The sequence below is a fragment of the Nuphar pumila genome, chromosome 3, assembly GCF_984573655.1.
Source record: "Nuphar pumila chromosome 3, dmNupPumi1.hap1.1, whole genome shotgun sequence".
In the NCBI taxonomy this organism is placed as follows: domain Eukaryota; kingdom Viridiplantae; phylum Streptophyta; class Magnoliopsida; order Nymphaeales; family Nymphaeaceae; genus Nuphar; species Nuphar pumila.
Genome location: NC_143251.1, coordinates 104,023,540 through 104,036,925, shown reverse-complemented (window position 1 = coordinate 104,036,925; position 13,386 = coordinate 104,023,540).

The following is a 13,386-nucleotide window of genomic DNA, read 5'->3' as shown; positions in this document are numbered from 1 at the left end:
ACTTTTCTAGAAGGAGTAAGAGGTTGACACGTGTCCCCTGTAGGAGACACACTTCAAGTGGCGCCACCTCAGAGGAGACAAGCTCCACTTTTTCTAGACAGGACAACCTATGACACTTGGCATCTCCTGGTAGTCTTTGAAATGACACATGGCGCAGGATGGATAGGGTGACACATGGCAGATGATTGGGATGACATGTGGCGGCTTCTGAAGGTAGCCCCACACTGACACGTGACAGAAGAGGGAAGGTGACATGTGGAACCAACTCTAGGTGAACCCTATGCTGACACATGGCATGTAAATGGGAGGAGAGAGAAAGGACAAGTGGCACCAATCCAGGGGACAAGGCTCCTATATTTTTGGGTTTTTCAAAATTCAAATTTTTAAAAGAAAAGCTTGTGTGACACCACCTCAGTGTGGGTCCCACATTGCTTCTTTACTGAAATAAGGATAAAACAACAACTTCTTTTTGGAATTTTCATAAAATCTGGACTGATTGGTAAAACAGGAATTTTTGGAAAAGGTTGGCCCTTGTGGGGAGATTTTGTAAAAAGAAGATATTTGAAATTGTTGACAAAATGGCAAAGTCTGAGTTGAAATTTATTGAAAATTATCCAGATTGTTTTCCTAAGGAAATATTTTGAAATTCAGAGCCCTAGGGGTAAAATGGGAAGAATTGATAACTTTGAAGACCCAGGGTTTTGAAATCAATTTTGAAAAGAGTTAAAATTCTAATTTGGATTGAAAATTTTGAAATCAAGAGTTCTGGACCTCGAAATGACATGCTGTGCAGTGCAGTGATATGAGATGCTCATGCAATGATATGTAATGCCATGTCTTATGAAATGCAATCTTGAACCAAGACTTGGAGCTGTCTGTCTCCTGTCAGGAATAACTTTTTGAACATCTGAGTTTAAAAATAGAGAAATTTTGAGAGTTTGAGATGAGATTTGGACTTTTGCAAGGTTCGGGTTCAGAAAATGACCATTTTGCCCTCCAGCGATTTCAGAGGCTGGATGATGATGTTTGGTGAAAATGTCGGGGAGGTGAGTGAAAATTTGGGGTGTTTACAGATGCCCCTCTTTGCTACTAAGCCGGCTCATGGCCGAGCTTAGTGGCAAAGAAAAACACACCAAATTTGGGCTATACATAAAAAAATGCCCCAGTTAGAAGGATCTGACTGGTTGTGAAGAAATTAGCCCGAGGAAGATGGTAGATATAAAGCGAAGAATGGAGAGGAAAGATTTGCTTTGTGAGAGCAAAGTTCAGGTTTTTGCCCTTAACCTGGATGGGACAGAAATACCTCGTATGGAACGAAGCTCAGGTTTGAACCCTTGACCTGATTGGAGAATGAAATATCTCATTGAAATGAGATTCAGGTTCGTACCCTTAACCTGATCGGGTGGAAAATGGAATACCTCTTTTGAATGAGGCTCAGGTTTATACCCTTATCCTGATCGGGCGGAAAATGGAATACCTCTTTTGAAGGAGGCTCAGGTTTGTACCCTTATCCTGATCGGGCGGAAAATAGAATACCTCTTTTGAAAGAGGCTTAGGTTTGTACCCTTATCCTGATCGGGCGGAAAATGAAATACCTCATTGAATGAGGCTCAGGTTTGTACCCTTGTCCTGATCGGGCGGAAAATGAAATACCTCATTGAATGAGGCTCAGGTTTGTACCCTTATCCTGATCGGGCGGAAAATGAAATACCTCTTTGGATGAGGCTCAGGTTTGTACCCTTATCCTGATCGAGTGGAAAATGAAATACCTCATTGAATGAGGCTCAGGTTTGTACCCTTATCCTGATCGGGCGGAAAATGAAATACCTCTTTGGATGAGGCTCAGGTTTGTACCCTTATCCTGATCGGGCGGAAAATGAAATACCTCTTTGGATGAGGCTCAGGTTTGTACCCTTATCCTGATCGGGCGGAAGATGAAATACCTCATTGAATGAGGCTCAGGTTTGTGCCCTTATCCTGATCGGGCGGAAAATGAAATACCTCTTTGGATGAGGCTCAGGTTTGTACCCTTATCCTGATCGGGCGGAAAATGAAATACCTCTTTGGATGAGGCTCAGGTTTGTACCCTTATCCTGATCGGGCGGAAAATGAACTGGAATCCTCGAAGGAAGAGACCATAATGGAACCTTCGGATTTTGCACAGTAAATCCGACAGGGGTTTTGCAAAAGGATGGAAAATGGGGTCCCTAAAGCTTGAAAAGGGATTGATCTTGGGTGTCTCACTGCTGAGACTAAAATCAGCTTTTAAAATTGCCTTTTGCTGGAATTGGTGGCTTAACCTCAAGCCGAAATGGGACTGTCTATGGTGGGACAGTGGGGATACAGGGAAGTGTGCAAGTCTGAAAGTTCATGCTCTCAAAGAAGGGAAGCAATCAAGTCCTTAAGAGGGATTTAAAATTGGTGTCAGGATGCATCGAAAACAGACATCAAGCTCTCACTTCACGTCAGGATGACTAGAAAATATTCTCAAAATATTGAGAATTCTGCTGTTGATTCAAAGTTTTTGAAAATGTTGCACATTGTTGCAAAGATATTCCTTACTTTCTACCCAAAGCATTACCTCCAAACAAGGTTCACTTCGTAGAATCGAAATTGGAATCCAAATTGCTCGCGATTTGACCTTCTTCAAGGAAGTTATCAATTTCCTTGATATGAGCAGGAAAGAAAATTTGATATTATGAAAGCAATTGATGAAAGAGTATTGATAATAGAATTTCACAAGATTAAAGAGGATTCTTGATAAATCGGGCAGTTTGATATCCTGAGGGCTTCTCTCATAATAATCTTTCTGCACTCTTTTGGCTCTCTTGTGTTTTGGTTGCATTCTCCTTCATTTTGGAGATGTTCTGACTTTTTCTCTCTTTCTTTTTCCTCTTTCTCTCTTTTGGGAAAAGGGTACGTCACAAGCTCCTTCAACTTGGAGATGTTTCGATCCTTCTTGGATGATGGGTTTGGAGATCTTTGGGCGATAGCTGAAATTAAATATCTTTTAGGGATTGTCGAGAGGTTCATCGCATCTGCCTTCATCTTGACAGTGCTTTGGACTTTCCCTGGAAGGATCCGTCACAAACTCCGTCATCTTGGAGATGTTTCGAATCTTCTTTGGCCCCAGAGGTCTGCTCGCCTAATTCGCCTTCATCTTGACAACAGGTGAGAGATCCCTTTTGCGGATACTTAATTGCAGCTTAGGTGATTATGAGGAGACAGGGTTTGGGTGAATTCTCTCTTTTCTAGCACTCAGGATATTTCCACTGCCTCGTCCTTACAAGAATAGCCTTTAAAGATGCGCCATTGACTGCGATCAATATCGATCATCTACGGCTTTTCGATAACATTGAATCTCCTTTTTTGGCCATATTGAGGATTTATCCTTCATCCTTTTGGTTGGCCAATAGGAAGAATTTGAGTTTTGAATCTCTTTTCGCAAAAGCTTCACTCTTTTGGAAGTGATGCTGAAGGTAAATTGGGATAGAGATTAGTGCAATAAAGATTCTGAAGTCAACAAATAATTTGATTGACAACTTTGACAAAATTTTCTTGAAATCCCTAGTGAAAGTGAGTATTTGAAATCCGGCTCAACATATCCGTGACGAAAATTCTCCTCTCTTTTTCCCCAAAAAGAGAGACTCAGGCTTAGCCCTTACCTGAATGGGAATTGGGAAATACTCCTCTCTTCCCTGAAGAGGAGGTGTTTGCAAAATGAACTTTCGAAGAGAAATTGGGCTTTCGTCAAAGCTCCCTAATATTAGGCTTCTCTTATGGAAAGGGGGCCGATAATAGTGAGGTCTGAAAATTGGGTCATGAAAGGAACGAGTCCATCACACTCTCCCTGCAAAGAGGGTTTTTCATGACGAAAAATGGTCTAGTATGAAATTGGGGGGGGGGGGTCACAAGGAAACGAGTCTCCGTCGAGTCTCTCCATTAAAAAGGGTTTCTTGTGTGAAATTGGAAATTGTTTTGCAAACGGTTCACAAAGACGCGAGTCCCTTCAAACTCTACCTGAAAAGGGGCTAAGTGAACGAATTGGATAGCATGCGAAAAGAACGAGCTCCCTCGAACTCTCCCTTAAAAGGGGTCTCTCGCAAGAGAAAATTATTGAACTTGGATATTGAGATTGATTGACCCAAAGGTCAAAATTGAAAATTGGAAAATTGGCTGCTGAGAATTGAATGACCCGAAGGTCGAAATTGGATGACCTGACGGTCGAAATTGAGAATTGATTGACCCGAAGGTCGAAAATGTGTGACCCGAAGGTCGAAATTGAGAATTGATTGACCCGAAGGTCGAAAATTGGAAATTGGTAATTGAAATTGAGAATTGGAAATCGGGTGACCGAGAGGTCGAAATTGGAGAATTGCCCGATTTGAGGATTTAAATTGGAATTTGGAGGTCAAAATGTCAAATTCGAGCAATTGACAGACTCTGAGGCTCAACAAAGGAGAATGATGAGTTTGAGTCAGAATTCGAATAAAATACAGAGATCACGAGTCGAAACCCGGATCAACAAAAGAAAATGAAGAGCTCGAATCAGAGTTCGAATGAATAAAGAGATCTCGAGTCGGAACCCGGATCAATAAAGAAAACGAAGAGCTTGAGTCAAGGCTCGAGTAAGATAATGAGATCACGAGTCGGAACCCGGATCAACAAAGAAAATGAAGAGCTCAAATAAGAGTTCGAATGAATAGAGAGATCTCGAGTCGGAACCCGGATCAACAAGAGAAAATGAAGAGTTCGAGTCAAGGCTCGAATAAGTTAGAGAGATCACGAGTCGGAACCCGGATCAACATAGAAAATGAAGAGCTCGAATCAGAGCTCGAATGAATAGAGAGATCTCGAGTCGGAACCCAGATCAACAAGAGAAAATGAAGAGTTCGAGTCAAGGCTCGAATAAGTTAGAGAGATCACGAGTCGGAACCCGGATCAACAAAGGAAAATGGAGAGTTCGAGTCAAGGCTCGGATAAGATAATGAGATCACGTGTCGGAACCCGGATCAACAAAGAAAATGAAGAGCTCGAATCAGAGCTCGAATGAATAGAGAGATCTCGAGTCGGAACCCGGATCAACAAATGAAAATGAAGAGTTCGAGTCAAGGCTCGAATAAGTTAGAGAGATCACGAGTCGGAACCCGGATCAACAAAGAAAAATGGAGAGTTCGAGTCAAGGCTCGAATAAAGTAGAGAGATCACGAGTCGGAACCCGGATCAACAAAGGAAAATGAAGAAATCGAGTCAAGGCTCGAGTAAAGTAGAGAGATCACGAGTCGGAACCCGGATCAACAAAGGAAAATGATTTGAATAAAAACCCGAGTCGGAACTCGGTTTTCCAAAAAGTTGAAAATGTGCCAGCTTGAATACTGGATTTTGAAATAATACCAGTTCGAGTGCTGGGTTTTGGTTCAGTATTGGCGATGATCTTTGGATCATTAGGAATTGTGATGGGACTGTTTGTTGAAATCCCAATACCGACCGGATTGTTATTAATGCAATTGAATGCAAATGAATATGAGTTGATGCATATGAATGCACAAGTGCATGAAATGAGGAATTTGTTTGTCCTGCCTGCATATAGGACAAAATTTTAAAATGCCCCAGTGTAACTGGGAAAGAAAGTTGGATCATTATCTGAAGAAAACAGGAAGGATTACAAGAGAAGAATAAATGTTTCAAGTATAAAACTTTTTCAAGTGTCGAGCATTAATAGGATCTGGCAATTCTACCCCATCGGCATTGATGAGTCGATATGAGTTGCGGGGTAATGCTTCTTAGACAACATAGGGACCTTCCCAATTTGGCGACCATTTGCCGCCGGGACGATGCTTGAGATAAGCTGTGGATCGAAGTACTAAATCATTGACTTTGAATCTTCTTTCAATGATAGATTTTGCATATTGCCTGGCTACTCTCTGGCGATAGGATTGAGCATGCTCTGCTGCTTTTAGCCTTCTCTCGTCGAGTAAGTCTAGCTGCACTAGTCGCTGCTGCTGGTATTGATCAAGAGGTAATTGCAGAAGTGAAGCAAATTTCAAAGCGGGCTTCTGAACATGTAGCGGCAATACTACTTCTGTTCCATAGACCAGTTCTGATAGAGTAGCATTCGTTGGTGTACGAATGGTGGTCCGATAGGCCCATAGTGCATCGTGGATCTTCTCATGCCAGTCACGGCCTGTTTCCACAGTTCGCTCCAGGATACGAATTAAAATCTTGTTGGTGGCCTCTGCCTGACCATTCCCTTGAGGATAATATGGAGCGGAAAAATGGTGATAGATCTTGAATTTTGAGCAGAATGTCTTCATCTTTTCATTCTTGAAATGACTGTCGTTGTCTGACACAATGTCATGTGGGATGCCGAAACGGCAAAGAATGTTCTTGTGAATAAAAGAGACCACGTATCGGCCTTCTACTGTGCGGAGACTGATGGCTTCTACCCACTTGGTGAAATATTCTGTTGCGGCAAGGAAGTATTTGTGGCCATTTGAAGCTGAAGGAGTGATGGGACCTACGACATCGAAGGCCCACATAGAAAATGGCCATGGAGAAACAACGGACTGCAAATAAGTTGACGGAGCATGAATAGAAGGTGCGTGTATCTGGCATTGCACACACTTCTTCACATAATGATAACAGTCTTGTTGCATAGTCTTCCAATAGTAACCTGCTCTGATGATTTGCTTGACAAGGGTTTGGTAGCCGACGTGGCCACCACAAATGCCTTCGTGTGCTTCTCGCACGACTTCTTTGGCTTCTTCTTCATCTAAACATCTGAAATACTCTGAGCTGAATCCACGACGATAGAGGACATTGGCCAAAATGAAGTATCGAGTAGACATACGCTGGATTGCTCGCTGCTCTTTCTTTGAGAGTTCTGGAGGAAATTCACCAGTTTCTATGAAAGTTTTGATGTTGTAATACCAAGGCTTCTTCCTTTGCTCAGCCTGGTTTACCTGTTCCGCTGGAATGAAAGCAGGTTGGTCAAGTCTGCCAATTTCAAAAGAGCGACAAGATTCTCCATTCTTGAATGCCATAATGGAGCCTAAACTGGCTAGGCTATCGGCCACTTGATTAAAATCTCTCTTGATGTGAAATAACTGAAATTCTTCGAACTTGCTGACGAGAGCTGAAACAATTTTCTGATAGGGAAATAACTTCTGATCTTTGACTTGACATTCGGCTCGAACTTGATTGACAACAAGTAATGAGTCACCGTAGGCATGTACTCTCTTGACATTGAAGTCTAATAGAATCTTTAGACCTTGAATCAGGGCTTCGTATTCAGCCATATTGTGAGTGCATTGAAAGTCTAGCTTGAGAGAAAATGGAATCATTTCCTTTTCTGGAGTGATTAATAAAATTCCAATGCCTATTCCCGCCATATTCTTAGAACCATCGAAAAATAAATTCCAGACTGGAAATTGCTGGATATTGCAAATTTGCTCATCAGGGAAGTCATCTTCGGCTTTCTCCTCTTCAGCCAGAGGAAAATCCGCCAATTGATCTGCAATTGCTTGGCCTTTGATTGATTGCTGCGAGACATATTCTAAGTCACACTGCATCAGTAAGACTTTCCATTTGGCGACTCGTCCGCTGAGAAAAGGTTGCTCTAAGATATACTTGAGAGGATTGAGTTTAGACAGGATTTTGACCTCTGATGCCAACAGGTAGTGTCTTAGCTTCTGACACATCCATACCAGAGCTAGGTAGGTCTTCTCTATTCTAGAGTATCTCTTTTCATAATCTATGAAAGTCTTACTCACATAGTAAATGGCGTGTTCTATCAGGCTGCCTTCTTTGTATTGTGCCAAGAATCCACCGCATGCGACTTGATTAACTGAGATGTATAATAAAAGAGGTCTTCCCAATTCTGACGGCTTCAGGATGGGAGGATTAAGAAGATACTTCTTGATTCGATCGAACGATTGCTGACATTCTGGTCCCCATTCGAACTTAACTCCTTTTCTGAGTAAGTGGTTGAAGGGCTCACATCTCATCGCCAAATTGGAAATGAATCGCCGGATTGACTGCATACGTCCTTGAAGGCTACGTAGTTCTTTAAGATTCTTCGGGGGTGGCATATCAATGATAGCCTTGGCTTTGACCGGGTCAACTTCAATTCCCTTTTTGCAGACCAGAAAACCCAACAGTTTGCCTGATTCGACTCCAAAGACACATTTTTGCGGGTTAAGCCTTAACTTGTAAAGAATGAGTCTCTTAAAGACTTGATCAAGGGCTTCGAGGTGATCTTCTCCCTCTTTAGATTTCACGAGAATATCATCAACATACGCATCCATGATTTTGCGCATTTGATCGTGAAAGATAACAGTCATTGCCCGTTGATATGTTGCTCCAGCATTCTTGAGCCCAAAAGGCATGACTGTATAGCAAAAAGTGCCCCAAGGCATGGTGAAAGAAGTTTTGGATTGGTCGCGGGCGGCCAACTTAATCTGATTGTAGCCGGAATATCCGTCCATGAAAGAGAACATAGCATGTCCTGCCGTGCTATCAACTAGAAGATCGATGCTTGGAAGTGGATAGTCATCCTTCGGAGTTGCCTTATTGAGGTCTCTGAAGTCTATGCAAATCCTTACTTTGACGCTTTTCTTTGGGACAACGACGATATTGGCTAACCAATCCGGGTAGTCAATAGCTCGGATAAATCCTGCTTTGAGCAAATCTTCAAGTCCTTCTTTGACTTGTTGTTCTATTCTGGGATCCATTTTTCTCAGCTTCTGCTTGACTGGCTTAGCATCCGGCTTTAAGACAAGACGGTGTTCGACTAATTTGGGGTCTAAGCCCGGCATGTCTTCATACGTCCATGCGAACACTTCTTCATGCTGCTTGAGAAAATCTGTAAGCCTTTTCTTTTCTTCTGAACTCATACTGGTTCCGATCTGGAGAATTTTTGGATTTTCCTCTGAACCGATATTGACACCTTCAGTTGGATCTTGTACTAGAGGAGATGGTTCATCCTGCTTCTGAACTGCGGCGAACTCCGGTAATTCCTGAAGAGACTGATCATATTCTGCACAATCATCAGACTGCTTTGCACTCTTATCATTTCCGGTGCTTGCTTTGATTCTGTGAATTGCTGTCGACTTCTGAAAGGCCTTGGGATTGAGAACGAGCTTCTTGATTGTCCGAGAAGTCATTCTGAAATTTTGGAGAAGAAATCTGGTTCAGACAAATTGGCCTATAGTAAGACAAGCAATCATTTGAAGAGAACTATGCATAAAATGGCATTGATTTATAAAATGATGAGACAGACAGAAAGGGAGTAGATGGCATCCGGATAGACAAAGAAACTTGGAATTTTATTGATTGAATTGATCAATGACATTGGTAAAATGAGACATTTATTTGGGAAAGAATAGAAAGAAAATAACAACTGGTCTTCATTGTGCCCCTTTGACAAAAACAGTCTTCCTTGATGAGCTTCCTCCGGAGAACCCTAGTCCTGCTCTGTGGGGATGATGTTTCTGGATCATTGGCTCGATGCGGCCATCTTCGTTCTTGCCGAGTCCCTTGAAGGGTTGATAGCCATGCTTCAGGAGTAAATCAAATCCCTTTCTTGACTTCATGAATTAAGGAAACTAGGGATAACCCTTAATGGTGTTGTAGTCGATTTGGCCTCCAACCTTGAAGAATTGAGGACCTTTCCATCGTGTCATGGCTACTGTGTGCAGAGATGGCTCTGATGGTGCCTGAAGTATTTCTCGATTTTCTCCGAGGTTGATCTCTTCACTTTCCCTGATGCTGGGAATATCTGCATTGAATGATGGCCGAGGAATCATGGGCTACAGGAGCCTTTCTTCTGGGTCTTCTCCCAGTATTGTGGTAATCATTCCACCTTTTGACCACTTCACACATTGATGTAGGGTGGAAGGCACTGCATTAGCATTGTGAATCCATGTCCTTCCGAGCAGCAAGTTGTAGGTTGGTGGTACATTAACCACGTGGAAAAGGACCGAATGCACTGAATAATTGATAAACACCTCCAGGAATATCTTGCCCTTGGCTGTTTGACCATGATTGTCAAACCCATAGATAGTGATGGGATCTGGAATGTATTCCTCGTCCTTGATCCCTAATGCCTTTGCGGTCATTTCGGGACATATGTTGAGGCTACTGCCTCCATCGACCAGCACATGGGGAACTGTCATTCCTCTGACTCGAACGACAATGTATAAGGCATTATTATGAAAGGAATGAGGCTTTGGAAGGTCCTCATCCGAAAAAGTGATTGGTGCATTGGTCATGGTGGAGTTCACAATCTGTGCCATGTCTTCTGGAGTGGTACTGGGTTTAACTTTGATTTTCCTGAGTAAATCATCCAGTACTTGTCGGTGCTTGCTAGAATTCTTGGCCAAGTCAAGGATGGAGACATTGGATAAAGCGGTCAGAGGCTTCTGACTTGAATTCTCTGGCCTTGGTCTAACGATTTGCTTGAAGAATTCAGGAGTTCCTTTTGATTTGGGGACTGACTTCACAGGTGCTTCCGAAACTTTCATTTTATCGAATGCCGAAATTAAGTCCATCTTCTTAGAATCTGGAGCTGCTTGTCGTAGTACCGATACCTGGTGCTGAACTTGGAGATCTTGCGCAGAACATGGCTTGATATGTTCATGCGGTAGAAATGGCTGTGCCGATACTACAGCTGTGGTGTGCGAAGGGAAGAGATGATTGAGAATGTCCATTTTCTCTTCTTCTTGTCCTTCTACCAATAGATTTTTTTCAATGAGATCTTGCACGATGTTTTTTAGAACAAAGCAGTTCTCGGTGTTGTGTCCCACTGTCCTGTGGAACTTGCAGAACTGATCTTTCCACTTCCCCATGGGCACAGGGGGATCGGCCAATCTGGGCAACTTAACCATCTCTTTTGATAGCATGTACTCGAGCACATCCTCGAGTGATTGGTCAAGAGGAGTAAACTTTCTGTCGTAACTCCATCCTTCATGTTTGGTTTTCTCACGTAGTTTCGGCCCTTGATCCTGCTGAGGAGGCTTGCTGTACTGAGGAGCAGGCTTTGCTTTCTGATCCTTGTTGTTTGAACTGCTGGTGCCGTAGCAGTAATCTTTCTTCTGCCCTTTGTAACGATTTTGGCCTTTGTTACTGTTGCTGGCAGAATAAGTAAAGTGAGCTTTCTTCTTCTGCTCACCATGGGAGTTGTTCTTGGAAAAGGTGAAGCCTTCATAGACTCCATTTTCCACACTCAGCTCGAGCCATTCGGCTCGTTCAATCAGCTCAATGAAGGTCCTGGACGGCGCTGTGGAGATTAATCCTCTTAACGGCCGCGAGAAATTGTTGAGGATTAAGGACAATGCATGCCTTTCCGAGATAGGATCTCTCATCTTATTACAGGCTGATCTCTATCTGTGAATGAAGTCCCGTGCTTTTTCATTCTCATTCTGCCTTAAATTGCAGAGATGACTTAATGTAGGCAGCGCTTCTGTGTTGAACAAGAAGCGTTCAATAAAGAGATTCACAACTTTGTCGAACAATTTGAGCTCGATGGGGTTGATATGCTCAGCATACCACTTGGCTGCAACTCCTTCCAAGCTGCGGGAGAAGCATAGAAACAATGCTCGGTTATCCCTCTTAAACCGAGAGCATTCAGCAAAGAAAGTGGCGAGGTGTGCTTTTGGGTCGCCAGAACCATCGAATTTGATGAATTTTCGGGGGAGATTCTCCAGATCATCATCCCCTTCTAAGCCGTCATAGAAGTCCTCACTGGTGAAGACTTTCTTGCCCTTGTCGCGGGCTTGCAGATCTTTGACAACTCGGGCCATTTCTTTAAACTGCGCTTGCAAAGGCTCTTCTTTATCTCTGCTCTTTGATCTGCGGCTTTTACTTTGGCCACGCTTCTGAAATGCCGGAGGCACCTCATATTCTTCATCTGTGTTTTCAGTTGAATCTGATTCATCTGAAATCTCTTCTGGTTGGATCTGTTTTTTGGGAGCCTTCTTACCCCTGCGACCATGGAACCTTTCTCTGAATGGATTTCTTTCTGAGCTGGTCCCGGGCTGCTCATTCATCATTTTGTTCATCATTTTTCTGAACATGGCATACATTTGAGGGTCTATGCCATCGTCTTCTTGCTGCTGCTCTCGACTTTTCTCAGATCGAGGGGAACTCATCTCTTCTTCCGAGGCTGACGAGTACTGGGATGCCGTGGTTCTTTTGCCTGATCTTGTCTCAACCATCAAATGGTACAGATGCTCTCTGCAGGGCAAAGACCTGATTAGATTTTGAAGGAATTAGCTTTTGGAAGAAATATTTGCTGAAAATATGGTAGACAATTTGGAAAAGATGTCCCATTACTAGGGACTGAGTCGCCGTGGGAATCACGACAATTGTGTTGCCTATTCCTTCTGCAAAAGAAATAAACAACGAAAATATGCCTTGTTACCTAGGCGAGGTCGTCAAACCACAATGGAAGGAAAGAGAATTTTATTAAAATGAGAAGAATAAGATTTTATTGATCTTGACAAAGAGGTGGGGGAAAAACAATTTGCCACCATTCATGATAGTCGGCAGACACTCTAGGACCTGGAAAGATTTTAAGAGAGACAAAGGAATCCCAGCCGTAGCGGGCAGAATGATATGCCCCGGACCATTGTGCGGAAGTGAGGTCAAACTCTGCCATAACCCCTGATAACAGTCGAGCTTCGACATACTGCTGCCTCTGGGAGAACTGTCGAACACATCTCTCTGGTTGGTAGTAAGTGCAAAAGAATAGTCCTAGCAACTTGAACCGCTTGCCATATGCGTAGGTATATCTGGGAGGAGATATTTGCCGATCAAAATAGTCCCAAACAACGTCATCCTCTTGAATGTTGTTGATCATAGACCGGTACTGCGCCACTGGAAGGAGTTCTTGACCATTGTATCTGAAAGAGCTTGCTCGGGCTGGAACATGCTGGAAAAACCAGGACTGAAGTGCGTAGATGCATCCTTCAACTAAAATGGACTCTCCAAGTGAGAATCGAGTCAGACCTCGATATAGGAAGGCGAGCGCTGCCATGGCTATAGAGAGGCGATTGGTTTGCCGACTTCCCCATCTTCTCATAAGTTGGATTATCCTGATGTCCATGTAGTTTTGTCCATCTGGGAAGAGGGATAATCCTACAGTGCATAGAACCATTGCATTCTGAATCTTTTCTTTGGTTGTTCTTGAAAGCGAGCTGACTTCGACGAAGGTCCCGTACTGGCGGTACAACTCAAGTAGGTCAACATATTCATCTCCTTCTAACTGGATCAGGGGCCAAGATCGACGGCCTGTCATACGAGCTAAGGAGTCTCAGGGGTCCAAACCCTTGACATTGATAAGGAATTGATGCTCTAAGGGGTCTCTTGGTTGACCAGCTGGTTCTG